Raw genomic sequence first — 14,649 nt, 5'->3', positions numbered from 1 at the left:
CATCTCCCTCTCAGTACAGACCAATAAGTCTCCTGTGTGTTATGAGTCAGTTGCTGGAATCCATATTAAATAGAGAAATAGAGAAATAGTAAATCACCTCAGCAGAAACAATCTTCTTAGTGACACACAATATGGTTTCCATTCTGCAAGATCTACCGCAGATGTGCTAATGGTTATATCTCACAGGATTAGTGAATCTCTTGACAAAGGCTTCCTTTCTAGGGCAATTGCTCTTGACATATCAAAGGCCTTCAACAAGGTATGGCATAAGGGCCTACTTCACAAGATTTCCAGCTACAGTATAACTGGAAATGTTTTCTCAATCATTAAATCATTTCTCTCCTATAGGCTCATAAGAGTAGTGGTCGATGGACAAAAATCAGAGGCCTGCAGTATTAATGCTGGAGTCCCTCAAGGGTCAATCCTGGGCCCAACTCTCTTCCTGATCTACATCAATGACCTCCCTAAACACATATTTAAATCATTCGTTGATATCTATGCTGATGACAACTACCCTGCCTTGACAGAGTACAAAATAGACTTTGTGGCTTAGTGGGGGATGCCCTTTTTTCTTCCCTGCAACCTCTCTCCCACAGAAGAGACATTGCGAGCCTATCTTTGTTTTATCGTTATTTCCCCCACTCTTTATCTGTGCCTAAATCAAAACGTGGATTCCATGAACAAAGCTTCTTTCTTAGAACTGCACGCCTGTGGAACTGTTCCATCTGCCTGCTTCCCACCTGACTACAACTTGGATGTCTTCAAGTCCAACGTTAACAAATTCCTAATGAACCACCCCCTTAAGTAAACACTTCATCAAATCTCCACACTAACGTATTGTAATTGCAATAACCCTTATCCCTGAGTGGCTTCCGGACCTTGATAAGTGGTGACCACCGTGTAAAAAACAAAACAAAAAAAAAACGTTATTTTCATTTTCAGCGACCCCGAAAACCTGCAAGAGTGGTAATTTTTAAGGAATTTTCGAGGGTGGAGTAATTCTTCATATTTACCTAAAATTTTAAATTGTAATTTTCTTTTCACAAAATAAATATATATAAAGTTCATTCTTCACTTACTAATCAGTGAAAGTTTCGTGTTGATTTGATAATTACTTGATTTTGGTAGATTTTTAAAGAGAGACTCCATCAAAAAATAATGACTCCCTCCTTTCGTTTTGGTGGAATCTAGAATGTTTTCACCTAAAATGTGTTAGTTTTAAAAAAGAAAATCAATAATCTGCATACTATTATTTCTGTAAAAATAGCCTTCAGGCCAAGATCACAGTGTAGTATCTGTTCTGATGCTTATTGCTTCACTCCACCTTTTCTGTCCTCGGTCAGTGGAGGAGAAATCCTTCATGACGGAGACAATTTTTTATTTTTGTTTCTATCCAAAGTGGTTAAATCTGAATTTTGAGGCCCGTCTCCACGTTCGTATTGAAAAAATATCTTTTTTGTAGATTTCGGTGAGATAAAAAACGAATGTGCTAACCATTTCCGTAACAGAGAAATAGTTTTCATGATATGAAGAAATTACTTCATAGAAAAGTGGGTGATGATCACCCACTTTCCATGTACATTTAACTTAAAATGAGCACTTACTTTCTGGCCACCTAGTAAGGGAAGGGGGGCATGTTTTTATTTATTGGCTAAAAGGTTTTTTGGGTTTGTATTACTGTACACAGATTCGAAAAAGTTGTCAAAAACAAATATATAACAAATAAATGTTATCAAATGCAAGATAAGTTACTTTTCTACCAAACTGGATATATTTTTCGTGTTTTTATTCAAGGTAACATGTTTATTCAGCTCGAAAACCATACAGTGTTTACCATGTATTGGAACATTACAAAATGGCGTCCGACTCTCTCTTTAACACGGTAAGTTTGGGAAACGGTGTTATATGTCAACCTATGTCACGGTAATATATATTGAGCGAGTTTTTAACAGTATTTTATCCAGTTTTTTTATTTATAACACCTTTTCCCGAACTTACCGTGTTAAAGAGGGAGTCAGACGCCATCTTGAATTTTCCAATACATCGGTAAACACTATGGTTTTCGAGCTGAATAAACATGTTACCTTGAATAAAAACACGAAAAATATATCCAGTTTGGTAGAAAAGTAACTTATCTTGCCTTTGATAACATTTATTTGTTATATATTTGTTTTTTGACAACTTTTTCGAATCTATGTGTACAGTAATACAAACCCGGTTTTATTTTTCTGCTTTCATCTTTCAATAAAGACACGAGGAAATAAAAAAATAAAGAAAAATTTGTATACAGATACGTGTAATTCCTTATGTTATCAGTGGTGACCATTTCTATGCACGCAAGCGGCAAGAGCGCACGCATATTTTTTTGCCACAAACAAGTAGTTTTCGGATATTAAGCAATGTAATTCCTTATGTTATCAGTGGTGACCATTTCTATGCACGCAAGCGGCAAGCGCACGCATATTTTTTGCCACAAACAAGTAGTTTTCCAGATATTAAGCCATGTAATTCCTTATGTTATCAGTGGTGGCCATTTATGTTTATGTATATATTTTTGCGCGCACATAAATGGCCACCACTGTTAATATATAGAATGACATGGCTTAATATCTGGAAAACTACTTGTTTTTCATCTAATTTTCAATTATTCGCTAAAGATTACTACGCTATGTGAGAAGGCAGTTTTGTACGCGAGTTTACATTTCACGGCCTTCGTTTATGCTCGCGCGTAGCGTAAACGAATGCTGTTAAATGGCGGAAAATAGTCCCAGGTTTCAGGGGTTAATACCATGCAAACGGTTAATTTGCGACGGAAAGGGTTATCGCATTCTTTTAAAGCACACCGGCACACCGCCACACCGAAATCTACAAAAAAAAAAAAAAAAAAAAAAATCTATGCGAACGTGAGACGGGCCTTAAAGTAAAATAATACCGCAGAGTGCTCCTGCTCCTTTTTGGAGAGCTGGATTTTCCCCACATTAAAAACCGATCTTGTGTCAAACTCTGCCCTCGTGGGTAGGCAAGTAACTAGGAACATATTTCCAAAGTAAAACTGGTCAATTTTTACGACGTGCCCCAACACCCCAACATATTATAAGCACCCCAGGCCCAGCCTCCCCACGTTAAGAACGGCTTTCTGAATAAACACCCCTCAACCTCGAAAGCCGTTCTTAACATGGGGAGATTAGGGTGTTTATAATACGCTGGGGCATGTTGTAAAATTTGGCTGTAAAATTAAACCAGAGGAAGGACTTTTCCTCGACATATACCAAAACCAGCAAGACTTCCGCTAAATAGGAAGCGGAAGTCAAAAGGAAACAGTTTTGTTTAACATAACCTGTAATTGGAAAGAGAAAGAGGCTAATTTTGGATTTTATTATTTTTACATTTTAGTTTAGCTTGGCAAACTCACTTTTTAAATAAAGGCAAAGGTGCGCGCGTGCGCATGCCTTACTAATTCGCCTTATCGTCCTTGGTCTGTCATAATCGATTTTTAATTAATTTTCTAGAGGAGATTGGGAAATTGTATAATAATAGGAAACTAAAAATCAAAAACAAAAGGGGAAAAGCCTTAAGAACAGCAGACGACGCGTGCCTTGCGTACATAATTATGTTAAGGGACATTTTTTTAAGCAAATTATCTTATTTTTAAAACGCAAATAACTGGAAAATAAAAGTGAAAATAATAATTTAACATGATACGGAAAGAAGAAAATAAAACAAAATTATAATCAAAATTATTAAACCTACACGAGTTTCGGGTTTAACTTCCAAAAACACAAGTAAAATAATAAGGAAAATGTTTTTTTTTTTCTTGTTTTTTTTTTCTTGTTTTTTTTTAACAGCTTAACATTCTCTCAAGGTAAAGGAATCTTCCAAAGTAATTCAGACAGAATAAACATTATAAAATGGTCATTATGAGTTAACAGACAAGTCTTCGAAGATAATTACGTACCTGGTTGAAAATAAAATCGGGGAAAACTCCAACAAGACATAGAGACGGATGAAAAAAATTACAAGTTTCTAATAAGACGAGAAGTGTTCATTTCATAATACCTCTGGTAAGGAGCTGCCATGAACGTCATCACATTATGCGATCAATTTTACACAAAATATTATGACGTCAGTAATGTCTGTGTATTTATTTTGTTTGTTTTTGTTTTTTTTTAATGGAGAAAATGCGAAAGTCGTAATTATAAAAGGCAGTCAGCTTTAAGTTAAAAATATACTTCTATTTCTAATCGTTGCAATGATAAAGGTTAGATCATATTTTATGTCGCAACATATCGATTTTTTTTAAAGCTGGGTTGTTGTTGTTGTTGTTGTTAGTATTTATTTTAACTTATAATTACAATTCCAGGAAACAGTTTAACAGAAAAAAGCGCTTCTACAGAATTGGGACGAGTCGATAAATGGAGTTTTCCGATACCCCCCCCCCAAAAAAAACAATGGTTTCGACTGATTTTTTTTTTTTTTTTTTTTTTGTCAATTCTAATAAGTTACAATGCTAGCTTCGAAATTATGCAATCGAAATTACCTGAATATTATTGAATTATTAAAAAAACAAACAACTTTAATCGTATTAGCAGGTGAAAAATTGCCGACATCTTGTTTTAATCAAAACGGAAAATTACCTCCCTTTTGACCCCCCCCCGCTGTGTCTTACGTTCGTTTTCATCAAATTCTATTTTTTATTTTCTTTAATAAATAATTTTCTACCTTATCGATTTTTCGTAATTTTTAGATACAACCATATTAAAAATTCGAGGAATATGTAGATACCATTGTTTTCATGTGAAATTTAGTATTACGATTCTCGAAATTTCGTTCCAAAACGCCTAAAAAAAAAACACAATTTTTATTTTAGTCACGTAAATTATTTAAAGTAAAATTTTGGCATTATTTCTAAATAACTTGTTGTTTTTTTTACTTAACCACGTTTGAGTATTTAAAAGGGGAGCAGCAATCAGCATTATTAAGAAAAAGGGGTTTGTATTACTATACAATTAATTTACGTGATTTTTGGAATATGATATTTTGGGTTTGTATTACTATACACATAGATTCGTAAAAGTTGTCAAAAACAAATATATAACAAATAAATGTTATCAAAGGCAAGATAAGTTACTTTTCTACCTAACTGGATAATTTTTTAGTGTTTTTATTTAATGTAAGATGTTTATTCAGCTCGAAAAACATACAGTGTTTACCGATGTATTTGAAAATTACAAATGGCGCCCCATGTCTCTGTTGAACACGGTAAGTTTGGGAAAATGAGTTAAAACTATACAAAATATTGTTAGAAACTCGATCAATATATATTACCGTAACATAGGCTGACATATATTCGGTGGGTTTTAAACTTACCGTGGTCAACAGAGTCGGGCGTGTGGGGGTCGTCAGGCCTTTTTAGGAACTAACTTCCTCCACAAATAAATAAAAATAAAAAGAAGAAGACTTACATGCAAAACAAACGGAGGTTTATTCACAGAAACTAACCATTAACAAATAAAATATAATTCTCTTTATAATGAGTTCAGAAGTCCTTTTTAAGTGTTCGTATAAAAAAAAGGAGAATGTCTTTTTTTGTTGAACTGTTCATATGTTAAAACATGTTAAGAGAGGCAATAGGTAATGTTCGCCTGTGAAATTGTATGAAGCGCGCGGAGTGGTGAAAATGGAAGAGTGATAGTAACACGCGTGGAACGTCCGAATGAGAATGCAGTTGAGAGAGAGATTTGATGTTTGTGTGTGCTTAAATACTATTTGGACCGGCTCCCAGCAAGCTTAAGAAGAAAAGTTTAGAAAAATGTCCTTGGAGAAATCCCATTGGACGGAAACATCACGTGGGGTGCTCTGTACTACGTCCGCTCGTTTTGAGTCGATTTAATATATAAGGCCACGCCGGAATTTGCGTGGGAGTAATCTTTTATTTTTCACGCGCCAACATAATCATAATCATACTGCGCGCCTAAATTGTATTTATTTTTATAACAATTTTTAATCCGAATCTTAACCGTGTCAACTGGCACAATACTCCCCCCAGATTGAAAAAAGAAAAAAAAAAAATTTTTTTCAATATGTAATGTATTCCTTGAAATGTTTCGACCAGTGGACTTTCCTACCTGTTTTTGTTGTAGGTTTGATGTTCCCGTCATTTTCTGCTGGACTCCCATGTTCTAAGGGAATTTGTTCTGGTGGGGAAATTGTCTGAGGGTATTCCTCAATGTATGCTGGTTTAATTCGGTTGATCGCGATGTTGTCTTTCCTGTCTTTCCTTTGGACAGTAAAATATTTTTCACTTCTGTCCAAAACTTGGTATGGTCCTGTGTAATTTAATCTCCTGAAATCGCCGCAAGGACACCATGTTGTCGCATCTGATTTCTGTATCATATGTAGAGGAGATGACCACGCACTTTTGGAAGGTCGGATAATTTCTTGTTGTAACATGCGTTGAAATTCGTCTTTCGCGATCTTGTACTTATCCGGCTTCAGACGTCTGGGGGTGGCGTAGACGGGTTGTCTATTTGTTTTAATATAATGCCTTGCATTATGTTTAATATTATCCGTGACTTTGAATGGCTGAGTAATTTTTGAACCAGCCGACGAATGTACGTCTCTTCAGGTAAGGCAGAACTAATCCCAGTAGACTGGTATCTTGTGGTGATACCTTTAATTATGACTTTTGTTTGGTTATCAGTCAGTGTGCGATTAGTCATGTCTACTGATAGATTAAATCGTGCTAGGAAATCTGCTCCTAATATTGGTGTCGTCACGTTGGCTATGGTAAAAATCCACGAAAATGTGCGACGCAAGCCGAGATTGACGCTTAAGTACTTTTCACCGTATGTCGGTATTTGTGTGCCATTAGCTGCCTGGAGGTGGTAAGGCTATGGAGTAGCTTTCTGTTTACGTAGCGGTGGTATCACGCTTATTTTGGCTCCAGTGTCTATTAAAAAGTTATATCCGTGATTACTGTCACGAATATAAAATAGACGACCTTTAGTGGAAAATCCAGCGACAGTCGTCGTCACTACTGGCTGGAATGATCGTTTCCCTGGTTCCTGTTTTTAAAAGAACAAGGATAAGTGCAACGCCTCACTTCTGTGCCGAATTTTTTATGGTAAAAACAGATTTCATTCGCTCGTTCTCGTGTGTTGCTTCGACCTCTACTAAAACTTTGTTTTCGGTAGTTAGGTCGTTTATTAAATGAGTAACGACGGTTTATTTGCATTAATTCCTGCAATTGACGTGTGAGATTTTCGACCGTAGTTTTTAGTCCGGCTACTTCGTCGTCTCTTGTCTGTTTTGGCTGTGCTTGTGCTGCGTTTACTTTGCGGTTCCTCAGATTTTCATGAATTCGGTCTGCCATGTCAGCGAGCTTTTCAGTGCTTGTCTCTTCCATTGTGGGTGCCAGAATTTGTACTGTTGTGTCTGGGAGTTTATCCAGCCACAAACTTCTCATTATATTTTCGGACATTTTGTTGTCCCCTAGCAATGATCGCATGTATCATAAAAGTTGCGACGGTGTGCGATCTCCCAATTCTACTTGGGTGAAGAGATTGCGTAACATTGTCTCGTTTGATAAGCCAGTCCGTCTCAAAATGGCCTCCTTAAGTTTATCGTATGGATTATTTTCTGGTACGTTCTCCAATAAACCAGTCACCTCTTCGACGACGTCTGCCGGGAGTTTTTCAACCAAATAACAATACTTGGTTCGCTGAGACGTAATCCGTTTTGCGTCAAAAAGGGCTTGGATCTGGATAAACCACGTCTTTATATTGGTGGGATTAAAAGCTGGTATATTTAGCGTTAATGTAGCCAGAGGTGTTTCAGCACGGGGAGGTTCCATTTTTTTGTTTTTCGTTTGAAAGTGATTTTAAAGCCTTTAAACTGTCAGTTGACTTGTTTCGAGTACGCGAAGCTTGAAATCGTGATCGAAAAAAATGTTGCTTTTGCTAGGGTCTGTGTTTCTGAGGTCTGTTAAACTGTCGAGTGAAGTTTGAGATTGTGGTAGATCATTTTCTGAGGGGTTTTACAAGCTCGTGTTCACGTTTGGATCGGCTGAACTGTAGCTGTGTGTGTTCATTACACGTTATTTATCACCAACACATTGTTGGGGGGTGCCTGATGAGCAAAAGTGCTGTTTTGATGAGTCATGATTTGTTTAATTTTCGATTTTATAGCGACTATCGGCATAACTTACTAATTTGTTGCTATATTGTACTGAGATCCATGCTTCGTTTAATGGCTTGTATCATCCCTTGAGATTCGCGTCGTCTTTTTACTTCCTTTGAGTGTTACCGCACGCATGATATAGCAAGTAGTTTAGGAAACCGCGTGTAGCTTGTAAGGAGATTCCGTTGTGCATGTAATGTCCTAAGTCGGGTCACCAACTTGTGGGGGTCGTCAGAGGAACTAACTTCCTCCACAAATAAATAAAAATAAAAAGAAGAAGACTTACATGCAAAACAAACGGAGGTTTATTCACCGAAACCAACCATTAACAAATAAAATATAATTCTCTTTATAATGAGTTCAGAAGTCCTTTTTAAGTGTTCGTATAAAAAAAGGAGAATGTCTTTTTTTGTTGAACTGTTCATATGTTAAAACATGTTAAGAGAGGCAATAGGTAATGTTCGCCTGTGAAATTGTATGAAGCGCGCGGAGTGGTGAAAATGGAAGAGTGATAGTAACACGCGTGGAACGTCCGAATGAGAATGCAGTTGAGAGAGAGATTTGATGTTTGTGTGTGCTTAAATACTATTTGGAAGGCTCCCAGCGAGCTTAAGAAGAAAAATTTAGAAAAATGTCCTTGGAGAAATCCCATTGGATGGAAACATCAAGTGGGGTGCTCTGTACTACGCCCGCTCGTTTTGAGTCGATTTAATATATAAGGCCACGCCGGAATTTGCGTGGGAGTAATTTTTTATTTTTCACGCGCCAACATAATCATAATCATACTGCGCGCCTAAATTGTATTTATTTTCATAACAATTTTTAATCCGAATCTTAACCGTGTCAACTGGCCCAGGCGCCATTTTTAATTTTCCAATACACCGGTAAACACTGTGTTTGTCGAGCTGAATAAACATGTTACATTAAATAAAAACACAAAAAAAAACAAAAAAAACAAGTTAGGTAGAAAAGTAACTTATCTTGCCTCTGATAACATTTATTTGTTATACATTTTTTTTTTTTGTTTTCTTTTTGTTTTTTTTACAACTTTTTCGAATCTATGTGTATAGTAATACAAACCTAGACAAAGTTATAGGAGGCGTCATCGTGTACGTGAAACGCCGAAATAAATAATCGGCGGGAAAATATATTCACCATCTTTATAAACAAGTCGAGAAGGGTTTTAGTTAAAGAAGAAGGATAATTCGAACTTCATAATTTTTGTCCTTTAACTAGAAAATTATAAACGTGAATTATAGCCCTTCTTTAATTAATTTCGTTCTCGATTGGTTTATAAAGATGACTGGAATTTTGTTCAAATTAACAGTGAATGTTTTTATTACCTATTGACTCTCTATTGGACGAAATCTCAAAGCAGCAGTTTCTTTCAACCAATCAAAACACAAATACATGGCTTTCTCGGTCTTCGTTCTGATATTTTTCTTTTATATTTGTTGCCTACGAGTATGCTCTGAAAAGCTAACCTCAACACCTAGCTGAAGGGCCTCAACAGAGATGATGAGAGACTTTCACGGACTACTAATACAATGGCAACATATATATACACTTTTAATCAAGCATTCTCAAACCTTAGTTAATACATGTACTCCCTGATGACTACTACACAGCGAGATATGATGGAGTATGTATGTACCTACACTGGACCATCTGTAAAAACTTAAACATCCAATGTAGCAACAAATCCTGGGAACATCAACCTGAAAGAACAGTTGGAAATAACTTATATACCATACATTACGACATACGTCACCTACCTTGAAAATGCTGCTGTCAAACCTGACATAGTTATACGGAATAAGTCAGAGAAGGTTGCAACCTTGGTCGAAGTGAATGTCCCTAATGATGGAGGTCTTAACAGAGCTGAAAGGGAGAAACAAACCAAATATGAAGGTTTCATGTATGATATGAAAAGAAACTGGAATGTTAGGGAGATATCAATCATACCAGTTATTAAGGTGCCACAGGGCTTATGAAGAACAACCGGAAGTCCTATCTAACTAATATTCCTGGTGAACCAAGTGCAAAAGAGATCCAGACAATTGCACTTAAGGGAACAACGAGAATACTAAAAAGAGCTCTCGGCTGGTTTCAATAAAAAGCAGGGCAATGTTGACAGCTGGTTTGGCTACCCCATACCCAGCGTTACAATCTTCAAAGGAAGAAAATTAAAAAAAAAAAAAATAAGACAGGCACACTAATATGGACACATGGAACTATATGCCTGTTTGATTTAAGCACATGTAAATGCTTCTGCGAAAACAAAGGTGTAAGCCCACTTGGCCTAACGTTCACAGGAAACATGAGTTGGAACAATTACATTGAAGGCATTGCCAGGGCTGCTGCAAGAAAGGTAGGCTCTCTCTACCGTGCTAGACAACTACAAGTATTTTAGTGGTGAATGCTCTGACGAACTGCAATCACTTGTGCCCCACGATGTGAGCACCCTCGACAAACCCGACAGGCTGCTAAATCCCACCCCTACACTGTAGAGATCCCTAGATGTAAAAGATCTTTTTACTCCAATAGTTTCTTCTCCAGAACCGCTAGACTCTGGAATTCCATTCCAGGTACCTGCTTCCCCAACAGTACTGACATGCAGAAGTTCAAGTGTAACGTGAACCGACATCTTGCTGCCCAAATCCCTACATAGTACCCCAGTAGTTGTTGCCCCTGATAGTAGCCCCCTACACCAAAGTGGCAATTTGCCTTGTTTGGGGTGAAAATGTAATAAAAATAAAAATAAAAAAATAAAACTTCACAGTTTCTCCTTTTTTTTTTTTTTTTTTTACATAGGAGTCAGCACTTATCAAGGCCGGGAGGCTACTCGAGGGTTATAGAGTGTACAGTAGTCAATGGGATTATATTGTGGCAATCGTTAATAATGGAAACTTGATAAATTGGATTACTTAAGGGGGTGGTCCATCAAGAACTTGATTATATTGAACTTGAAGACAACAAAGTTGTAGTCAGCTGGGAAGCAAACAAATGGAAGAGAGTTCCACAGGCGTGCAGTTCTAAGAAAGAAGCTTTGTTTATGAAATCTATGTTTTGATTTAGGCACAGACAGTGGGGAAAATTATTGACAGTGGATTCAGCTAGACAGGTGTTTTTCATGAAAGATTGGTAGGGAGGACCAAAGATTGGAGCTCAGAGGAGCACTTGCCATAGAAATAACGATAAAACAAAGGCAGGCTCGCAACGTCTCTTCTGTGGAAAGAGGTTGCAGGGAAGAGAAAAGGGCATCCTCCACTCAGCTACGAAGTCTATTTTGAACTCTGTCAAGGCAGGATAAGCTGTTTCTAGCAGGCTGGGGGGGGGGGTTAACGTGTCTTAGAACTTTTTATGTACTCCCAAGATTATAATATTCCTGATTTATGCCTATCTTTTATTTGAGTGACTTTTATTTTATAAAATTCACGCTATCCTGTGGTCCCACATGTTTACTTGGCTTTTTAGTATAAATAAAGTGAAACTAATTGAAAAGAAGTCAGTTCCTTGGCTTTCCCACCAGGGACGTCCAGAAAGCAATCAGCTTTGATCAATATGGGGGAAACCCCGTCATATCAGACAATTGCTATTCACTTGGACATGCCCCTTTTTATGGGGAGCTGGTTCTCCCAAACATCAAATACGCAGAAAGCATAAAGCTTAACTGGCTCTGTGTGATTTCATTTCTCTATGGTGTGATGTTTGACCTAGAAAATCAGACATTCGTTTAACTACCTGCATTTTAAAAGCTTTTAGTTTCAACCATTCTCACTTGCTCTGCTGTCTTAGCACGTTTTCTTTTTCAGCTTCGCCTCAAGGCGTCGGGTTCAAGCCTACCTTCCTACCAAACTTTTTTTTTTCCATACACCCACACACACATACACACACACACACACACACACACACACACACACAAACACCTGGGCAATGCCGGGCACCTCCGCTAGTATTTAATAAAGAAAAAAGCATTTTTAATGCATACACAGAATTTTTTTCTTCTTGTAGTCCACTCACGCTGTAATTTAATGACTTTGCCGTTTTTGCTGTGGATGTTTTACAAGAGGAACCAGAGATTGGCGCTTACAATAGAGCAAAGACAGATGAGCAACTTCGCTTCTGTGAGAAAAGGGGTTCTACGGAAGAGAACAGATCATCTATCTGATTACAAAGTTGGAACATAGTCCGAGAACCAACACACGTTGTGCCCAGTTTCAGTCGCTAAGAAGTCCAAGACAAAGAATAGGAAATAACTCCAACTCACTTGTTATTTGTTCCTTATTTATTTGCTCATTCTCTCTCTACCACTCTGATGTCCCTCACGTGATCGTCTTCTCAAATGTTCTTCACGCCTCACACATGATCGCGGACGTTATCCACATATCTCACATGATCTTTTTTCCTTCTCAGTGACCATTTTACATGCATTTACATCCATGCATCTGTTCGATGTTAAAAAGTTCTCTGCGCCACACTTCCTCAGACGTGGCAGTAGTATTCCATCTTAGGACGTCTTTGACTCTTATACAGGTCAAGGACTTTCTAGAGTGATAGAATGATCCAATTTTTTCTTTCCAGTGACCTGAGTAATAGATTTGAGGTAAATCTTTCATTTCAGGTGTAGAGTTAAAATCAGGAGCTTATCAACGAACAGAGCTTCCTTAAGGAGAAGCTCAAAGTTTAATTTGTCCAATTTGGAGGTTAGTTCTTTATACAGATCGTGTGGATATTTTATTAGTGGTGCCATCTATATGTCAGGCGTGGGACTTATTGAGTGTGGTTTTCGAATTGATGAAAAGACTACTAAATATAAAGCATACCAGACCCAAATACCTATGAATAGAAACAAGATAATAATGGAAATCTACACAAGAGAAATAGCCGCTTTAATTAGTGAAATCATTTTTTCAGCCACACAAAAAAATCGCTAGCATTTATAAAAAAACAAGCACTCAGCTACACATATATATCGGAAACAGTTTGAAGGTTCTGAGTTTCTATGGAGACAGTGGAAGTTGGTTATAGAAGTTAGCATTATATGTAGTGATTAGCAAGGTCCTAAATAAAGACCTGGCCAGAGATAAGTTAGTTTCTAAAAGCCGCTTTCATTCTATCAGCCAGGAATGGGTAGAAGTCTTAAGAATTCTTAAGATTTTGTTAGATTTACTTAAATGCCAGCATGTAATTATATGAAGCCTAATAAGAGAAGGATCATGATGATCATGGTGGTGGAGTGACTCTTAGAAGCATCTATATATATAAAACCGAAAATGTGTGTGTGTGTGTGTGTGTGTGTGTGTGTGCATTTTTGTGTATGTCCACCAAAGGCTTTTTTCAGCAATCTGCTCACTCCTTCTTAAAACTTTTTATATACTTTCTAGATGATAATATGTACGACTTAACAACGGGCGGTCGTGCATGTATTTAATTTGCCCAACTTTTAAACGCTATTTTTTCCAGATTTTTAGATTGCCGCATGTTTCTTTCGCTATTCGGTATAAAAAAAAGCGAAACTGGATTCGAATTGGCCGGTTGGTCTCCAGAAAGCGATGTAAATGTTTGGTCAATGTCGGCTTTTCACCGTCATATCAGACGATTGCTTTCATTTGGACAACACTCCCCTAATAAACGGGGGAGCTGCTTTTCCTCCCCAAAGTTGGGTTTTCACCTCATTAAACACTGTCCCGCAGAAAATGTTAACTGCTGAATAGCCATTACTTACGTCGTCGTAAATCTTAACTCCACGACTTCTATTTGACCTCATTAAGCGGGCACTTGTCAGTTCTGCTTATCTGATCTATTCCCTGCTTCGTTTGTTCCAGCTCGTTGGTCTAATGGTCTTCATTGATTTGCTGTCTTGATACCTCGTTGTAATACAGCTTCCTATTCCAGTAACTTCTTTCCAGGAAATACAGATTTGTGGAACTCTTTCTGATGACTTTTCCTCTAACCTTGCTCTTTTCAAGCTTAAGATCAATAGGCATCTTCTGTCTTTTTGATAACCATCTTTCGTTTTTGTTAGCTCTTTACATTACATCAAGTGGTTTCACACATTGTTTGAAGCGATTTCCATGAAAAAAAAAAGGAAGAAAGAAATTGAAAAAAAGCAATAAAAAAGCAACAACACTTCCTAAGGTATGGTAACAGTATTCCATCTTTGGATGTATCTTACATATGTAGAGGATCGCATCTGGGGGTCAGGTACTTTCTGGAGTGATAGTAGCTTCTTTCCAAGAACTGTAGGCTTATGGAACTCTCTTCCTGTTTTTCCCCTACTTTGAACCTTGAAATTTGCAAGACAAAGGTCCATATGCACTTCCTGTCTTTGTGAGGATCATCTTTCGTCCTTGTTAGCTTTTTTTACATCAAGTGGCTTCATGCCTTGTCTGGAGCGATTTCCATTTTTAAAAAAATCATGATTGTTTGACTATGTTTTATCTAGGAAGATGACCTTTGCTTTTCGCT

At 37.3% G+C, this 14,649-nt stretch overlaps 1 protein-coding gene across 1 annotated transcript in view; it reads right to left on the bottom strand.

The window, feature by feature from the left end:
• Positions 1 to 4,095, bottom strand: part of LOC145246066 (uncharacterized) — a gene marked incomplete in the record, with an annotated part of 58,591 nt that extends 54,496 nt beyond the window's left edge. Inside the window, 1 exon segment of the mRNA XM_080107910.1 lies at positions 3,956 to 4,095.
• Positions 4,096 to 14,649: the final 10,554 nt, after the last annotated feature.

Source organism: Euprymna scolopes, chromosome 23, assembly GCF_053919585.1.
Source record: "Euprymna scolopes isolate OS-2025 chromosome 23, ASM5391958v1, whole genome shotgun sequence".
Classification (NCBI taxonomy): domain Eukaryota; kingdom Metazoa; phylum Mollusca; class Cephalopoda; order Sepiida; family Sepiolidae; genus Euprymna; species Euprymna scolopes.
This window is presented reverse-complemented; position numbering and strand designations above follow the sequence as displayed.